Source organism: Sarcophilus harrisii, chromosome 3 (genome assembly GCF_902635505.1).
Source record: "Sarcophilus harrisii chromosome 3, mSarHar1.11, whole genome shotgun sequence".
Taxonomy (NCBI): domain Eukaryota; kingdom Metazoa; phylum Chordata; class Mammalia; order Dasyuromorphia; family Dasyuridae; genus Sarcophilus; species Sarcophilus harrisii.
Genome location: NC_045428.1, coordinates 519,006,698 through 519,025,758, shown reverse-complemented (window position 1 = coordinate 519,025,758; position 19,061 = coordinate 519,006,698). Strand labels below are relative to the sequence as shown.

The following is a 19,061-nucleotide window of genomic DNA, read 5'->3' as shown; positions in this document are numbered from 1 at the left end:
TTCTCTACATATTTTGGAAATGAGGCCTTTATCAGAACCTTTAACTGTGAAGATGTTTTTGCAGTTTGTTGTTTCCCTTCTGATCTTGTTTGCTTTAGTTTTGTTTGTACAAAGGCTTTTTAATTTGATGTAATCAAAATTTTCTATTTTGTGATCAATAATGATCTTTAGTTCATCTTTAGTCACAAATTTCTTCCTCCTCCACAAATCTGAGAGATAAACTATCCTATATTCCTCTAATTTATTTATAATCTCATTCTTTATGCCTAAATCATGGACCCATTTTGATCTTATCTTGGTATATGGTGTTAAGTGTGGGTCCATGCCTAATTTCTGCCATACTAATAGGAATATGGGTTTTAATAACAATAATATGTTACAGATACATATTGCTTTAAGGTTTACAAAGCACTTTGGGTATGCTATCTTATTTTATCTTTACAATAACCCTGGGAATTAAAGGTTATTATTATTACCCCCATTTTATAGAGCTAGAAACTGAGGCTGAGATGGGTCAAATGACTTGGCCAGGGTCACAAAGTTAGTAAGTGTCTGATGATGGATTGTATTCAGTTCTTAAAATTCCAAGTCCAGCACCCTAACTGTATGCCACATAGCTGCTCAATGTCTAAAGCCTCCCCCCCAATCCCTACCCCCATATTTACTAGCTATGCAACCCTGAACAGGTTATTTAACCTCTTTCTTCTCCAGTTTTCCCAAATGTAAGAATTAAATAATAATACTATATGTCTCTATGGATTGAATGAGATGAAATATGTAAATACAAGGCTAGTCTTAAAGCACTATTGAAACATCAGGATTTTTTTTCCTCCACTGCAATCTTTTTTAAGGAAAGTGTCATGTCTTCTACTGTTTTTTCCATCCTCTACAATACCTAACAGACAGCTAAGTACATAATAGACATTCCCAGAATACAATAAATTAAAGAGGATTGAATGGAAATTAATAGTTTTACCCTGAAAGAACACGAGGAATAGTATTTTTTTAAGAGCACACATTCTGATGTGTTTTCATTTTTTTCAGGAACCTTTTTTATATTTTTTCTTTATTAAAGCTTTTTATTTTTCAAAACATATGCATGAACAATTCTTCAACATTAGCCCTTGCAAAACCTTGTGCTCCAATTTTCCGCACCTCCCCACCCCACTCCTCATAGATGGTAATTCAATATATGTTAAACATGGTAGAAACATGTTAAATCTAATATATGCATACATATTTATACAATTATCTTGCTGCACAAGAAAAATCAAATCAAACCAGAAAAATGGGAAAGAAAATAAAATGCAAGCAAACAACAACAAAAAGAGTGAAAATGCTATGTTGTGAACCATTCTCAGTTCCCATAGTCCTCTCTTTGGGTGTAGATGGCTTTCTTCATCACTAAACAATTGGAACTGGTTTGAATCATCTCATTATTGAAGAGCCATGTCCATCAGAATTGATCATTGTATAATCTTGTTGTTGCCATGTACAATGATCTCCTGGTTCTGCTCATTTCACTTAGCATCAGTTCATGTAAGTCTCTCCAAGCCTCTCTGTATTCTTCCTGCTGGCCATTTTTTACAGAACAATAATATTCCATAATATTCATATAACATAACTTGTTCAGCCATTTCTTGCTACTACAAAAGGGCTGCCACAAAGACTTTTGTACATGTATGTCCTTTTCCCTCCTTTAAGATCTCTTTGGGATATAAGTCCAGTAGAAACATTGCTGGATCAAAGGGTATACACAGTATGATAACTCTTTGGGCATAGTTCCAAATTGCTCTCCAGAATGGTAGGGTCCATTCACAGTTCCACCAACAATATATTAGTGTCCCGGTTTTCCCACATCCCCTCCTACATTAGTCATTATCTTTTCCTGTCATCTTAGTCAATCTGAGAGGTATGTAGTAGTATCTCAGATTCTCTTAATTTACATTCCTTTGATCAATAATTAACCAGTTTTGGGGCTTATACCCCAAAGAGATACTAAAGAAGGGAAAGATGCCCTTTCCCTTGTGTATTTGCATATGATATCACAGAAATATTTATCACTTGTCTTTTTTTCCTCCTACAGATACTATTTTTCTTACCTAATATAGATATATTGCATGCAGTCATAAAGTTTTTAGAATATGTTTGAAATTATTTGGTGTAAAACTTCATTTTAGTGTCAAAATGAATCCAATAGCCAAGAAAAGAAATACAACATGGCATGGAATTGGAAACTGAGTGAATGTTCATCAGATGGGGAATGGCTGAATAAGTTATGATATATGAATGTTATGGAATATTATTGTTCTATAAGAAACAATCAGCAAGAATGATTTCAGAAAGGCCTGGAGAGACTTACATGAGCTGATGCTAAGTAAAGTGAATAGAACCAAGAGAACACTTTACACAGCAACAGCAAGATTATGTGATGATCAATTCTAATAGACATGGCCCTTTTCAGCAATGAAGTGATCCAAGCCAATTCCAATTGATTTGTGATAGAGAGAGCCATCTGCATCCGAAGGAGAACTGTGGAAACCAAATGTGAATCACAACTTAGTATTTCCACCTTTTTGTTGTTGTTTCCTTCCTTTTTGTTTTCTTTCTCATTTTAAGTAATTCATTCCCCTTATCATTGTATTGATGATAACAATACCAGTCCTCTAGTCACATCCTGGGTTTATTTTCGGAGTGCTGTCAATGTTTTGCAAATAGAATGCTGCACTAAAAAATAGTAGAGAAAATAGTAATAATAATAATAATAACCTAGATTTTATATGCATAATAATTTAATAATGTAATTCAGAACCAGAGATAATTTAGAGATAAAATATAATGTTGTTACACAGAAAGTGAGTGAATGAAAACATTAAGTTCTTACACCGTACCAGATATTATACCAGGTAATGAGTATAGAAAGACAAAAGTGAAACAAAATTTGTTTTCAAGGAGTTTAGAATCTCATAAAGCATATACCTCATTTGATGGTTCAGAAGCAACAGGAATAATTGAAATATATAATTTTGTTACAAGGAAATTGAGTGAATAAAAATATTCATTAAGTGCCTATTACATATCAGGTACTGTACTTGGTAATAAAGAAACAAAGGTTAAAATGAGATAATCCTTGACCTCAAGGAACTTACATTCTAACACTAAAGTGATGACTAAGGAGAAGTGTTTTGGATTGGGAGTCACAAACATAGGTAATGGAAACAAGCTATTTAGATATTGACTGGTGTTTGAAAAACCCAAAGGTCTCTGCTAGTCAAATGAGAAATATTTGAAAATCTGCTGGGAAAGTAGAAAGCAGTCTGGCAGTCACTAGGCAAAGACACAAATCTTACATCATATAAGTTCAAAACGGGTACATAATTTAGACTTAAAGTACTATAAGCAAAATAGAGAAGCATGAAAAAAATTACTTGAAAGATCTATGGATAGAAGGACAGTTAATGACTTAACAAGAAACAAGAAAGTTCAGGGGTATAAAACAAATAATTTGGGTTGGAAGATTTGAAAAGTGTTTGTACAAACAGAACCAATTCATGCAAAAGTACAAGAGTAGGAAATTTGTGGGAAATATGATAGAATATTTCTCAGATAAAGGTTTAATTTCTCAATTGTGTAGAGAACTGAGTCAAACATAAAAATAGATGTAATTCTACAATTAATAAGCATCAAAATGATATATAAACAAGCAGTTTTAGTTTTAGAAAAAGCTATCAATAGTCATACCAAAACAACAACTCTAAATCACTAATAAGACAAATGAAAATGAAAATAACTCTGTGCCAGCACTTCATATCCATCAGATTAGTTAAAATGACAGGAAAGGAAAATGAATAGTCCTGGAGGGCATCTGGGAAAATAGATACACTATTGCACTGTAGGTAGAGATGTGAACTAGCCATCCATTCTGGAAAACAATTTGGAACTATGCTAAGGACTTAAACTACTATATATATATATATATATATATATATATATATATATATCCTTTGATCCAACAATGCCATTGCTAGTTCTATGTCCACAAGAAAGCCACAGAAAGAAGATAAAGACTTATATGTACAAAAATATTTATAGCAGCTCATTTTGTGATGACAAAGAATTGGAAACTGGGGGGATGCCCAACTGGGGGGATTCTCCAATTGGAGAATGGCTGAACAAGTTATGTTATAAAAATGTGATGAAAATTACTATAAGAAATTATGAAGGGGATGGTTTTAGAAAAATTTTGGAGGATTTGTTTTTTTTTTTGCAAATGAAGAAAAATATGTATATAACATATATATATATATATATATATTAAATATGAGAAGGAAATCATCACAATAATTCATGTTCACAAAGGACTCTGGTTTATATCCATGATCTTCTATGATCTTCAAAAAATAACTCTCTCAGGTAGCTAAAATAGGTATTATTCTCTCCATTCTACAGAAGAGGAAACTGAGGCATCAAGAAAGTAAAATGGAATACAGCACATGGCAGAACTAGATTTTAAATAAATAGATTGTTGGGTTTAGGGGGAAAGGATAAAGGGAAAGGCAATTATACAAACATACCATTGTAAATACTTACCAATCTCACATCAGAAGCTATATTTTTCCTTTAAATTCAAATAATTTTCAAACAAGTGGTAGGCAAGCACAAGGAGTGGAAAATTAGTTGCTATGCATTACATGTAATTTGGGGTGAAGGACAAAAATTAAAGTGTGAAAAATGTTGATTAAACAATACAAACAAATGACTAAAAATGTCTTCAAGTTGCATAATTACCCTCCCCACTGCTCTATAAATTAAATGTCATTTTCACATAAAAAAAATATTATTCATTCCCTTTAGGCCCTTACACTTAACATGTAATAAACTTAAGGGAAACACTAGGCAATTACCAAAAGCAAGTCTATCTGGCCTTCCTCTTTCTAATTAGTTATGATACCAGTAAATTAAGCATTTACAATGTCCTAGGCATTGTGCTAAGTTTGAGGGGTGCAAATCCAAGTGAAAGGAATTCCAAAGGAATTTCCAGTGAAAGGAAGTCCATTTCTTTAATGAGCTTACATTCTAATAGTGGAAAAATAAAAGGGAGCAGGAAAATTGGTGAAGGTAAAGAAGAAGATAAAGATATTCAATATGTCAAAATAGTTTTGAAGTCCAGAACCCAAAAATAGATTATAGAGGGAAACGAATGCCATCCTGAGCCCTTCTACAAAATGGAAGCTCCAGAAGAAAGTCACTAATAAGAAAAGGGAAAAGATCTCAAAGATATTCCAGGTTAAGAAGACCACAGAAATGATTATAAGAAGGCCTCCAGAATGAGGAGATCCTAAGCAGTGAGGGAAGTTCCAAGATGAGATAGCAACAGGAGTATAGTTATAAAGTCTGGAAAGCCTGAAGTCTAAAAATCAAGACAAAGGAGAATGTTAAGGAACACTAATTATAAAAAGCAGAGACCATAATATCAAATTTAGAATCTAGAATTAGAAGGAATCTCAAAACTCATGTGGTCCAAATTTCCCAGATAAGGAATTCTGCCTACAATATCACAGAATCACAAAATCTTAGATTATATTTAGAGATGTCAGTCATATGGAAACAACTGAATTGTATAGCTTAGTGAAATATTAGATTGAGTGATGACCCTGCAGTTAGAAAAATAAGAGTGTGATACCTACTTCAGGCATTTACTAGTTGTATGACCTTGGGCAAATCAATTAACTTGTTTTAGCTTCAGTTTCCTCATTTGTAAAAAGGAGGATAATAATAGTATATTCTTTAGAGTTCTTGTAAGGATCATTACATATAAAGTGATTTGCAAACTCAAAAATATTATAGAAATGCTATTTTTATTGCCATTATTATTATCTCATATAGTTCAACCAATTTCCAAACAAAATCTCCTCATGAAAAATCGAAGACAAAGCTTTATTTAGCCTCTGCTTGCAGAAATAAATCTGCAGCAACAATAAAGCCACTATTTCCCAGGACAGTCCATTCCACTTTTGGACAGTTTAAAGTGTTAAGAGGCAGCTGGGTGGTGCAGTGGGAAGAATGCCAGACCTAGAGTCAACTTTCTGAGTTCAAATCCAACCTCATATACTAGCGGAGTATCCTGGGCAAGTCACTTAACCCAGTTTGCCTCAGTTTCTCATCTATTAAATGAACTGCAGAAGGAAATGACAAATCACTCCAGTATCTTTGCAAAAGAAAAACATCAGAAACAGTCGGACATGACTGAAACAATTAAATGACAATGAAAAAAAAAAGTGTTGGGGGGAGGAGGGATTCATTACAGTTATCTCTGAAATTTCTAATTGTATCCTATAGAGTCAAGCAGAATAAAGTTAATCCCCTTTTTCCTTGACAATCCTTCCTTCATTTGAAGACAGCTATCACATTCCATCTAAATATTCTATTCTCCAACTGAATTATTCCTACTTTTTTCCATCCATTCAATGATTAAGTCCTTACATGTAATCATCTCTAATCCAACTGCCATCCTGGCTACCCTTTTTTCCTGGTTACCCTTAGCATTCTCCATGAAATATGATACCCAGAGCTAAACAAAGTACTTCAAATGTCTCTCACCAGAGATAAGAAGCACTCTTGCCTCAAAAATTTCAAATATTGTTCATCTTTTAAAATGGGTAATGATGCTATAACTTAAGGGGAGATTTAACTACTTAGATATAATTTCTGACAGACTTTATAAAATGTACATTGCTAAATTTATATGGTTTTGTATTGGGAGTCACTGTTATTTCCACCTTTCCATAAGATACTATATAAGATATAAACCACCTTGACTGTTTTGAGGCTCTTTAAAAATATGTATACATATGTGTATATATACATATGTGTCTATATCTGTGTGACCCTAGGCAAGTTACTTAACCCCAGTTGCCTCAGCAAAAACAATAACAAGAATGAAAGAAAGAAAAAGTATGCTTTGATTTGTAACCAGACTCAAACAATTCTTTCTCTGAAGGTAATATTTTTTATACTAAGTCCTTTGGAATTATATTGGATCATTTTATTGTGGAGATTAGTTAAATCATTCACAGCTGATCACCATATGACAGTTACTATGACTAATGTCCTGGTTCTGCTTATTTCATTTTGCATAAGTTCATATAGAGATTCCCAGTTTTTCTGCTCATTCTTTTTTAGCTTACAATAAAATACAACTTGTTCAATCATTCCCCAGTTGATAGATATGCCCTCAGTTTCCAATTCTTTGCCATCATAAAAAGAACTACTATAGATATTATGGACATACAGGTCCTCTTTTTCCTCTTTTTAAATCTCTTTGGGATACTGACCTAGTAGTGGTATTGCTTGATCAGAGGATATTTATTATGCCTTTGGGCATAGTTCCAAATATCTCTCCAAAATGATTGAATCAGTTCATAACTTCATAACAATGCCTTAGTATTCTAATTTTTCCACATGCCTTCTAACATTTGTCATTTTCCTTTTCTGTTACATTAGTTAATATAATAGGTATGAGGTGATTTACCTCTAAGATGATTTCCTTAGAGTTGATTTACTGTGGGGTTTTTTCCTAATCAAGAGTGATTTTAAAAAATGTTTCATATAATTATAGATAGTTTGGTTACCTTGAAAATTGTCTATTCGTATCCTTTGATTATTTATGATTTGGGAAATGACCTTTAAAAAAAAGATGATTCCTATGTATTTGAGAAATGAACCCTTCATCAGGGAACATTGTTATAAACTTCTTTCACAGTCATGATTACAATGGATTGCCCTTTATACAATTGCCCCTCTGTCTATCCTATTCCATCTCTATTTTTATCATATCTGATCTCAAAATCTAAACAAAGGAATAATGCCTGATACTCTGAACCAAGAGTAAGAGAACAATTTAAATGTTTAGCTACCACTGTAAAGTCAAATTTTCTACTAAGCTCTGATCTTTTCATTAGGAATGTTTAAAAGTCTTTCATTTCATTAAATATTCACTTTTCCCTCTGATGGATAATATTCAGTTTTCCTGAATAGATGATTCTTGTTAGTAATCCTCATTCTTTTGTTCTCCAGAATATTATATTCAAAGACCTCTGATGCTTTAATGTGGAATCTGTTATATCTTATTTTATCCTGACAGTAGTTCATGAAATTTTAATTGTTCTTTTCTGGCTCTTTGCAATATTTTCTCCTTGACCTTAGAATTTTGGGATTTGGTCATGATGTTCTTGAGCTTTGATTTTAGAATGTCTTTCAGAAGGTGATGAATGGATTCTTACTATTTTTATTTTAACCTCTGGTTCTAGAATATCAGGAAAATTTTCTTTCATACTTTCTTGAAAGATGTTATTAGGCCCTTTTTATTAAAAAAAGCTAACAGGTAGTCCCACATTTCTTCAATTATCTCTCCTGGATCTATTTTCCAGGTTAGTTGTGTTTTTTCCCCCAACAAAATACTCCACATTTTCTTCTTTTTTATTCTTTTGATTTTGTTATATTCCTTCTTGGTGTCTCATATAATCATTAACTTCAACTTTCTCTATTTTAATTTTTAAGTAATTATTTTCTTCAGTGAGCTTCTTTTTTCATTTGACCAATTATGCTTTTTAAATAATTTCTTTCCATTGGCAAATTGTTCTATAGCTTATTTCATTTAGCCAATTCTGCTTTTTAAAGAATTCTTCTTTTCAATGTATTTTCTGCCTTTTTTACTACTTGACATCTTCTATTTTTAAGGTGTTATTTTTCAGCATTTTGTGCCTCTTTTATCAAGCTGTTGACTCTTTTTATCAGAATTTTCTAGCAACACTCTCATTTCTTTTCCAAATTTTTATTCTGCCTCTCTTATTAGATTTTATAATCCATTTTGAATTCTTCCATGGCTGAGACCAATTCACATTTTTCTTTGAGGCTTTAAATGTAGCAGTTTTTACTTTCTTATCTTCTGAGTTTGTGTCTTGATCATCCCTGTCACCATTGTAACTTTCTATGTCCAGGTTCTTTTTTGTTGTTGTTTTTCAGTGCTTTCAAGTGTTATGATCTAAAAAGAGGTGTGTTTGCTATTCTCCTGGCCTATGTTCTATGAGTGACCTTGAGCATTCTTTTCCACCCTAGACTTGTGGCCAGAGCACTTGTTCCCCTGCAGCTGCAAGATTTTTTGTGCTAAATGCTCATCCTTGCCATAGGACAGCAGCTCAGATTTACCTATGGACACTGCAACAGAATTCTGCATCCTATGCCAGTTATAGAACTTCTGTATTCTCCTTTTGTGGGTTGATTGTCCAACCCACTCACTATCTGTGATCTAAATGTGGATGTGGAGATCTGGAAGGTGCTATTGAAACTGCTAATTCAATTGCCTTCAAGAGCTGCTGGTTTGTTGTGGGTATAGTCTGTGTTATCCTGGGCTGAAGCTGGATTGTACTCCATTTTAAGACCAGTGAATCAGACCATCCTTCTAAGTTGTTCTAAAAACTTGGAAAACTGTTTTACCTTAATCTCCCGAAAACTGTTCCATTCCAGGATTCACTTTGAGATATTATTTAAAGTTGTTTGTAGGGGAATTTAAGAGGGCTCAATCAAATTCCTACCTTTTCTCTGCATCTTTGATCCACACCTTGAGACTCTTTTCTGAATAATATTTGAGGACCTACTGAGAATATGATGCTTATTCCTCCCTAGAAACCTCTTATAGATTTTCTGAGAACATCAGATATTTAAAATGAGGGGGATGTAATAACGGACTAACCAATGAAAGTCTAGTCCTTAAAGCATGAACATTATTACCTTCTAGGTACTGATGTATGAATTTGATGAGCTTGCTTCCAAAAGCACATAATAGAGCCAACTTTTCCCTCTCTGTTTTAAGGTAAAGACAGATATTCTGTTTCCTGTCCCCTTGATTTAAATGATTAAAAAAGCTTTCTAATAGGCTATTTGGTAAGACCAAGTGTGCATTGAAAAGGCACAAGACAAAATCTATTTCTTACTGGATAGTGATAGAGGTGAAAGAAGTTATAAACTTCAAGGTGGGACAGATCCTCTTCCACCAAGTTAATATGTGACCTTGGAAACATAATGCTTCTGTTAATGTCATATTTATTCTTTCCTAAGATTAAATTAAGGAGTATGAAAAATTGAACACATCAGGTTTTGGCCTTATGAATTTTGATATGACATATGGATCAAATACGCAGTGACTTGAATATTGCAGTCTGCCTGTACTTATAGCAGCTAAAATTGGTGAGCAGTCATCCTGAGCAGTGATATGCTTGACCCAGTCTATCAATGAATCAACTCAGCAATCACAAACTCAGGCCTTCAAGCAATGGAATGCATCTCTATCAGGTATAGCATATCCAGAAGTAAACTTTGGCAAGAGTGGAGGAAAGGGGAAGAGAGGGAAGTGAGGGGAGACAAACAGAAGAACATTCAAGCAATTTCTGTTTGAGTTCATTCTTTCTAGGGATCAGAGTGGAAAAGGAAAGTGAACCCAGTTTAGGTTTTTGTATTTCAGTTTTTGCAATATCTTTTTAATAAATATCTCTTTGAAAAAGCAAATGGATTATCAATGGGTTAATTGGTAACAAGATGTTAATTAGCTAGATTATATTGTTGTGGTTGAATCATTTTAATCACATCTGACTCCAAATGACTCCATTTGAAGTTTTCTTGGCAAAGATACTGGGGTAGTTTGCCATTTCCTTCTTCAGTTCATTTTTTGATGAGGAAACTGAGGCAAACAGAGTTAATTGACTTGTGTCACACAGCTTGTTAAGTGTCTGAGACCAGATTTGAACTTAGGAAGATGAATCTTTTTGACTTCAGGCTTCATACTCTATGCAATGAACCACCTAATGCATAAATGATATTAGGGATACATCAGTTGATGATTGATATTCTGCTGAACAGGAACTAATGAGCTATCTTACAGTAAATCATTGCAGTTCCTCAAAGATTAACTCTTGAGATTAATAGGCAGCCTTACTTTGGAGTGTCAACTTAACTAGTACAAAATGTGGGTTAGAAGAGTATGATATATTCCTCTATACCAGAAAGATATGGTATAATGGGATTGTAGTTCCGTAAATGAAAAAGCACTTTGGGCTCCATATAATTCAAACCTTTAATTTTACAAATAAAAAAGCCAAAGCCCATAAAGTATCAATGGCTTTCTGAAGATCACATTTATAAGAGGTAATTGGTGGGGTAATGCAAAGAGCTCTAGGTCTAGAGTTAGAATTTACTATTTATGTGATCTTGGGTAAGTTACTCAAACTTCAGTTTTCTCAACTGTAAAATGAAATAATAAAAGTATCAATATTCTGAGGTTGTTGTGAGTATCAAATGAGAAAATATTTGAAAAACACTTGGTAGACATTATAAAAATACTTGTTGCTTACTTTCCTCCACACACAGATAAATCTAAAGTAGAATTTAAATTCAGGTCATATGATTCCTCATTAGTATAAATTCCAGGCTGCCACATAAAAAACATTAACTTTTTAAACATTGTTAATTCATTTTGACCAGGCCTTCAAACTCAAAGATTAAAACTCCAAGACATTTTTACATGAAGCAATTTATAGAACTGATTTTTTTAAACCATGTAAGAAACTTTGCATTCATCTCTATTCAGCTTTATCTTGTTAGACTTGACCTATCTTTCTAACCAATCAAGATTTTTTCATCTCTTAACTGGTAGTTTTATATGTCACCATGCTTCTCGGGATTCAACTTATTTGGTAAGAATAACTTTTATGACTTCAATGTTTATTCACTAATTAAAATATCATCAGTCCAACATGATCTGTCCTTTATGAAAATGCCAAATTTGAATGTACAACTTGATTTTTCAAATGCTTACAAAACAATTCTTTGGTGATACAGTTTAGAATTTTGCCAGAATTCCAGAGTCTGATTCTTTTTGTACAGCAAAATAATGTTTTGGTCATGTATACTTATTATGTATCTAAGTTATATTTTAATATATTTAACATCTACTGGTCATCCTGCCATTTAGGGGAGGGGGTGGGGGGGTAAGAGGTGAAAAATTGGAACAAGAGGTTTGGCAATTGTTAATGCTGTAAAGTTACCCATGTATATATCCTGTAAATAAAAGGCTATTAAATTAAAAAAAAAAAAAAAAAAAAAAAAAAAAAAAGAATTTTGCCAGAATTCAAAGTTAAACTTCCAGTCTGTAGTTCACATTTTCCTTCTTGTTCTCTATTTCTCTCCTTCTGTCTGTCTCTGTCTCTGTCTCTCTCTGTCTCAGTCTCAGTCTCTCTCTTTGTGTATCTCTGTGTCTCTGTCTGTCTCTCTGTCTCTGTCTATCTGCCTCTCTCTCTCTCTCTCTCTCTCTCACACACACACACATACACACCACCCCTTTCTTCAAAAGTATTTTCCATTGTCCATGGTCTTTAACACACTCAAAAATCACATTGATTTTTTTTTTCAGTTTTCTAATGTACATTTGGTAACCTGAATTCTTTGGAAGTAACTAGGCACTCTCTCACTAGATCTTTTGTTTAAGTTTTTTTCCTCATTCCCATAAACCATTTTTGTTCTTTCTCAGTCCAAAGACCTTTCTTCTTCTAAGTAGTTCTACCTTCTTACTTTCCAGCTTCTACTTGAAGACAAACAACAATGGAGACAGATAAGTTAGTACCACTGAGAAAGTATCTTTCAACCAACAAAATAGACAAACCCTTGGTAAATTTGATTAGAAAAAGAGGAAAATCATATTGTTAGTCTTAAAAATGAAAATGGGAAACTTGCCACTTATGAAGAGGAAATTGGAGCAATAATTAGGAGTTACTTTGCCCAACTTTATGCCAATAAATTTGATAACCTAAATGAAATGGTTGAATACTTTCAAAAATATAGGCTTCCCAGATTAACAGAGGAGGAAGTAAATTACTTAAATAGTTCCATTTTAGAAAAAATAAATAGAACAAGCTATTAATCAACTCCCTAAGAAGAAATCCCCAGGGCCAGATGGATTTACATGTGATTTCTACCAAACATTTAAAGAACAATTAACTCTAATGCTATATAAACATTTGAAAAAATAGGGATTGAAGGAGTCCTACCAAATTCCTTTTATGACACAGACATGGTACATATACCTAAATCAGGTAGGATGAAAACAGAGAAAGAAAATTATAGACCAATCTCCCTAATAACATTGATGCAAAAATCTTAAATAAAATATTAGCAAAAAAGATTACAGAAAATCATACCAAGGATAATATACTATAACCAAGTAGGATTTATACCAGGAATGCAGGGCTTGTTCAATATTAGGAAAACTATTAACATAATTGAATATATCAAGAACCAAATTAACAAAAACCATATGATCATCTCAATAGATGCAGAAAAAGCATTTGATAAAATTCAACACCCATTCCTATTAAAAAGACTAGAGAGTATAGGAATTAAATGGACTTTTCCTTAAAATAGTCAGTAGCATCTATTTAAAACCATCAGTAAGCATCATATGTAAATGGTGATAAACTGGAACCATTCCCAATAAAATCAGGAGTGAAACATGGTTGCCCACTATCACCATTACTATTCAATATTGTATTAGAAATGCTAGCTTCAGCAATAAGGGATGAAAAATAGATTAAAAGGAAAGTATCTTTTATTTTGGAGAGCTCAAATTGTCAGAAAAATTTTCTTTATGTCAATTTGAAATATACTTCACAAACTATGATAGAAACTTAGCATTTGAAAGAATGTCAGAGAACATCTAGTCCAATCTTCATACTCTATACAGTGGGCCACTGGACAGTAATTATCATGCCTGATTATTGTACCAAGTGCTATCTTTCTAGAGATAAATCCTTGATATAAAAAATGACTTAATAGGAGTGATTTGAGATAAGATGAAAAATGGAATTGAATCTGATATTTTATTTGCATAAGGAGCTCCCAATGAGGAAACTCTACCATTGTAATGGTAGCACAGTGGACAGAGTGTTTAGCCTCAAGTCAGGAAAATTCATCTTCATGACTTCAAATCTGGCCTCAGGCACTTACTAGCTAGGTGGCCTAGACACTTGTCCAGGGTGAAATAGGGTGAAATAGGTTAAGTGAAATAGGGTTTCACTTAACCCTATTTGTCTCAGTTCCTCAGCTGTAAAATGAATTGGAGAAGTAAATAACAAACCACTCCAGTATCTTTGCCAAGAAAACCCCAAATTGCATCACAAAGAATTGAGTGTGACTAAAACAGCTCAACAACAATGACTCCAATTTATAGCCCTAGAGAGAGAGAGGACCAGAGCATTGACACATTAAGTGACTTTCCCAGAATCATATAGACAGTGTGTGTCCAAAGCAATGTGTAAACTTAGCCTTTCTGAGTCTGAGACTGGCACTTTATACTATGATACCACACTTCTCAGTGGTGGAAATACTAGCATAAGTTAATATTACCTCCTCCATGTTTGTAATTCCTAGATGAACCTTGTATATATCTTTGTATTAGCATGGTTTTACCCTCATTTAAATATAAGTTCCTTTATTTGTGCCTTTATTTGTGTCCCTGGTGCTTAGTCTATTTCCTGAAATATCACTAATGTTGTTATTGTTGGCTGATGTTGTTTGTTCTTTATTCTTGAAGAAGACCATAACATCAGGGAGGTAACACCATGATCTTTAAATGATTTTTCTATTATATCAGCATGTGAAAGGCTATATTATTTTAAGTGATACTTTAATGGTTTGAAAGAAGAAACTCACCTGCTAATAATATAAGATCCTCTTGTCAATAAATGAAAGGTCTATTGGAACCCTAAGTCACAGGAAGAAAAGATTATCAGTTTTAGCAAAGTTACAGCATATAAAATAAATCCACAGAAATCATCAGCATTTCTACATATTAATTACAAAGTCCAGAAGCAAGATATAGGAAAGAGAAATTCCATTAAAAAAAACTGTAGACAAAATAAAATATTTGGGTGTCTACCTGGCAAGACAAACCCAGGAACTATATAAACATCTTTGCAAAACATTTTTAACACAAATAAAGCCAGAGCTAAACAATTGGAAAAATATTGTAGACCAAGCTAATATAATAAAAATGACAATTCTCCCTAAATTGGTCTACTTGCTCAGTGCCATATCAATCGATCAAAGTGACAAAAAATTATTATAGAGTTAGAAAAAATAACAACAAAATTCATCTGGAAGAACAAAAGATCAAGAATATCAAGGTAATTAATGAAAAAAAAATTGCAAAATATGGTGGTCTACCAGTACCTAAAACTCTATTATAAAGCATCAGTCATCAAAAACTTATGATATTGGCTAAGAAATAGAGTAGCTGATCAGTGGAATAGGTTAGGTATACATGTCACAATAATCAATGACTATAGTGATCTAGTATTTCATAATCCCCTAAAGTCCAGCCTCTGGGATAAAAACACACTATTTCAAAAATTTGCTGGGAAAACTGGAAAATAATATATCAAAAACTCAACATATATCTTCATCACATACCCCATACCAAATAAGATCAAAAATCGGTACATTGATTTGGGTGTAAACAAACGGTCATACTGAAAGCAATTTAAGAGAGCAAGGGATAGTTTACCTATCATATCTTTGTAGAAGGGAAGAATTTATGGCCAAAGAAGAACTAGAGAACATTATGAAATGCAAAATAAACAATTTTGATAACATTACATTTAAAAGGTTTTTCACAAATAAAACCAACACAAACCAGATAAAAGGGAAATACAAAGTTGGGGAAAAAATTTATAGCCAGTGTTTCTGATAAAGATCTCATTTCTAAAATATATAAAGAATCATGTCAAGTTTATAAGAATACATGTCATTTCTCAATTGATAAATGACCAAAGAATAAAAACAGACAATTTTCAGATGAAGAAATTAAAGTTATCTATATTAATATGAAAAAAATTCTCTAAATCACTATGGATTAAAACAATTCCAAGGTACCACTTCACACCTCTCAGAATGGCTAAAATGATAGGAAATGATAATGATAAATGTTGGGGGAGATATGGGAAAACTGGAACACTAATGCATTATTGGTGGACTTGTAAAATGATCCAACCATTCTGCAGAGCAACTCGGAATTATGTCCAAGGGTCTATAAAATTGTGCATGTCCTTTGATCCAGCAGGACCACTACTGGGTTTGTATTCTAAGAAAATCATAAAGGAGGGAAAAGAATCCACATGAGCAAAAATGTTTCTAGCACCTCTTTTTGTAGTGGCAAAGAATTGGAAAATGAGTAGATGCTCATCCATTGGTGAATGACTGAATAAGTTATGGCTAACTTTACTTTCATTTCCATGACTTTCAATGGAATATTGTTGTTATATATAAAAAAAAATGATGAACAAGCTGATTTACATGAACTGATGCTGAGCAAAACAAGCAGACCCAGGAATCCAGTAACAGCAAGATGATGCAATGATCAACTATGAAAGAGTTGAGTTTTCTCAGCAGTCCAGTGATCCAAGGCAAACCCAATAAACTTTGAATGGAAAATGCCATCTGCATTCAGAAAGAGAAATGGAGATTAAATATAAATCAACACATGTTATGTTCGCTTATTTTCTTCTTTTTTTCTCATGATTTTTCCCTTTTGTTCTGATTTTTCTCTCCCAACTTGCTTCATAAAGAAGTGCATTTATTTGGTGAGTCAATTGGGGTTAAGTAACTTACCCAGGGTCACACAAGAAGTGTTAAGTATCTGAGACCAGATTTGAATTCAGGTCCCCCTGACTTCAGGGCTGATGTTCTATCCACTGCACCACCTACCTGCCCCAAGAAAATGCATTTTGAAAAAAATACGAATGTATATGTATAACCAGGAAAAATAAAATTAATATAAAAAAAGAAAAGACTCAGTATCTAAATGTGGATTTGACTCTGCTTCCTCCTGCATCCCCAAGCCAATAGATTAATACTTTATATATAGGAAACACTTTTTTAAAAATTTTAGATCAATCCCCAGGCAAAGAGAGGTGCTAGTGACTATGGCTGGCCATGGTTTTTTCTTCTTATGAGAGGCAGCATCATGACCAGAGTATGACTTAGACAGGACAAAGTTTGGATATGAGTTTCTTCTCATTGGCTTGTCTTCATACCTTATGACTAGGATTCAGCCATTCCAAAAGGTCAGACAGTTCTATCCTTAATTTAAGAGCCCCAGGCAATGGTGAGGAAATCCAACACAGGCTTTGTTTAATTGCTAAAGAATTTTAAACATTATTTCTATAATGGTCAGCCACAGACATCAACAGGAGCTTCCTTTGGTCAATGTCCTTAAGGACTACTAGGGACTCAGAAAGGTCCTCATTTACATGCCAAATATATAAAAGTATCCATCTCTCTCTGGAAGGTGCATATACCATTTAAGTCTTTGAACAAAAGAGATGTAAGTTTCCTTTTCTCTTATTTGTTTCCTTATGTAACTGACCTTAAGAGATTGTATAACAGCAACTCCGTGATTCAGTGCACTGTTCTTCCCTGCTTAGTATTATTAGAAGCTATTTGAGAAACACTGCTAGTGAGTGCCTCCTGAAAGGAATCTTTTAATATGCTATTTAAAGGTCTGGGTAGTTTTTCCATGAAAAGGAGTGAAAGATAAAAATGCCACAGATGTTATTGTAAAATGGTAATCATTGATTTTTATGAAGTTTTCAATTATAATGTCAGGTAGCATTTTTAGAAATGTTAAATATAGTTATTACACAAGATGCATATTGCACATGTGTCCTGTGACACATTATAGTGAAAGGCATCTTGCAAGGCTACGTAGATTTCAAAAGTTCATCTCTGATGTGATGTGAAAAACAGGAAATGAAGCTATATTTCTAAATGCTACTAAATTATATGGAAGAAATACTGTTTTCCATATTAAACTGGGCAAAAATTAAAAGTAGGTAATCAAAGCTAAGGATACTTCAGTTCTCAAAGAGAAGGGGAGCTAAGGGATGGAGGGTACAGGACTGAACATAAAAAATAGTATCTTTAACCCTACACTCTGTTTGGAAAAAGAGTCCTGTCCTTTCTTAGATGTAATTGGGAGAGGGTGAGGGAGAATAACATTTACCTTTATGCCACTTAATTCATCTTTCTCACTTCCTCTACTAAGGCTCTTGTGCTTCCAGATCTGTGCCTACAGATTTCCACTAGAGCTGAGGAACTTTCTTAATTTCTGGCCTTGGGTTATTTTCAGATTTCTTAGAAAATGAGATATTCAGATTTGTCTCACTCAGAGTCAGTCACTTAGTCACGAGTGTTATGAAAAGTACTGAGTACCCATTTTGGAATGCCATTAAAAAATAATCATGAAATGTTAAAGCTGTACGGGACCTAAAAGAACATCTTGTCCCATCCTCTCATTTTTCATTGAAAGAAACTAATCATGTTGTCTTGGATAACATCATATATATTATAGGAGGCAGAACTAAGACTTGGCCTCCAAGTTTTTGGTTTTTACTCCAAATCCAATGATCTCTCTACTATGCTAATCTACTATCTTGAGGCCAAATCCTTTATCCTTTTTACTTCAATGACCTCTTCATTTTGGGTACTACCTCCATCAATTCAAATTGAAATAGTATTACTACTACTACTACTCCTACTACTACTAAAACTAGTAATAACAGTAATAATAATAACTAACATTTATATAGTACTTTAAGGTTTGCAAAATTCTTTATAATGTAATTTTCTAAATTTTTATAATCTACATAATTATTATATGGGGAAAAGAAGATCATTGAATGAATAGACAGCTTGGTGACCAAATGCATTGTTCTTTGGGTAGCCATACCTTATGACCCTATTACTTCATATTATTGAAAAAAGGACTTAACTCAGAAGTAATAAACAGATCAATATCATTGTGAAACAAAGCAATAAAGTCCCAAGCAAGTCAAAGGAAGACTAAGAAGAGTTTTCTGATTCAAGTGAATCAACATAATCATGTTCTGTATATGTCTAAAGGAGGAATCATGAAAATGATGTTTGTAAGACAGTAAAGACAAAAAGCATCTAAGTTG

At 33.2% G+C, this 19,061-nt stretch overlaps 1 long non-coding RNA gene across 3 annotated transcripts in view; it reads right to left on the bottom strand.

The window, feature by feature from the left end:
• LOC116422758 overlaps positions 1-16,530 on the bottom strand; it is a 44,014-nt gene extending 27,484 nt beyond the window's left edge. For all 3 annotated transcript variants that reach the window (XR_004233273.1, XR_004233274.1, XR_004233275.1), the window contains exons 1-2: positions 16,399-16,530; positions 14,758-14,809 (exon numbers count right to left, since the gene is read on the bottom strand). This is a non-coding gene — a long non-coding RNA (uncharacterized LOC116422758). The remainder of the gene's footprint in view (positions 1-14,757; positions 14,810-16,398) is intronic.
• Between the last annotated feature and the right edge of the window lie 2,531 nt (positions 16,531-19,061).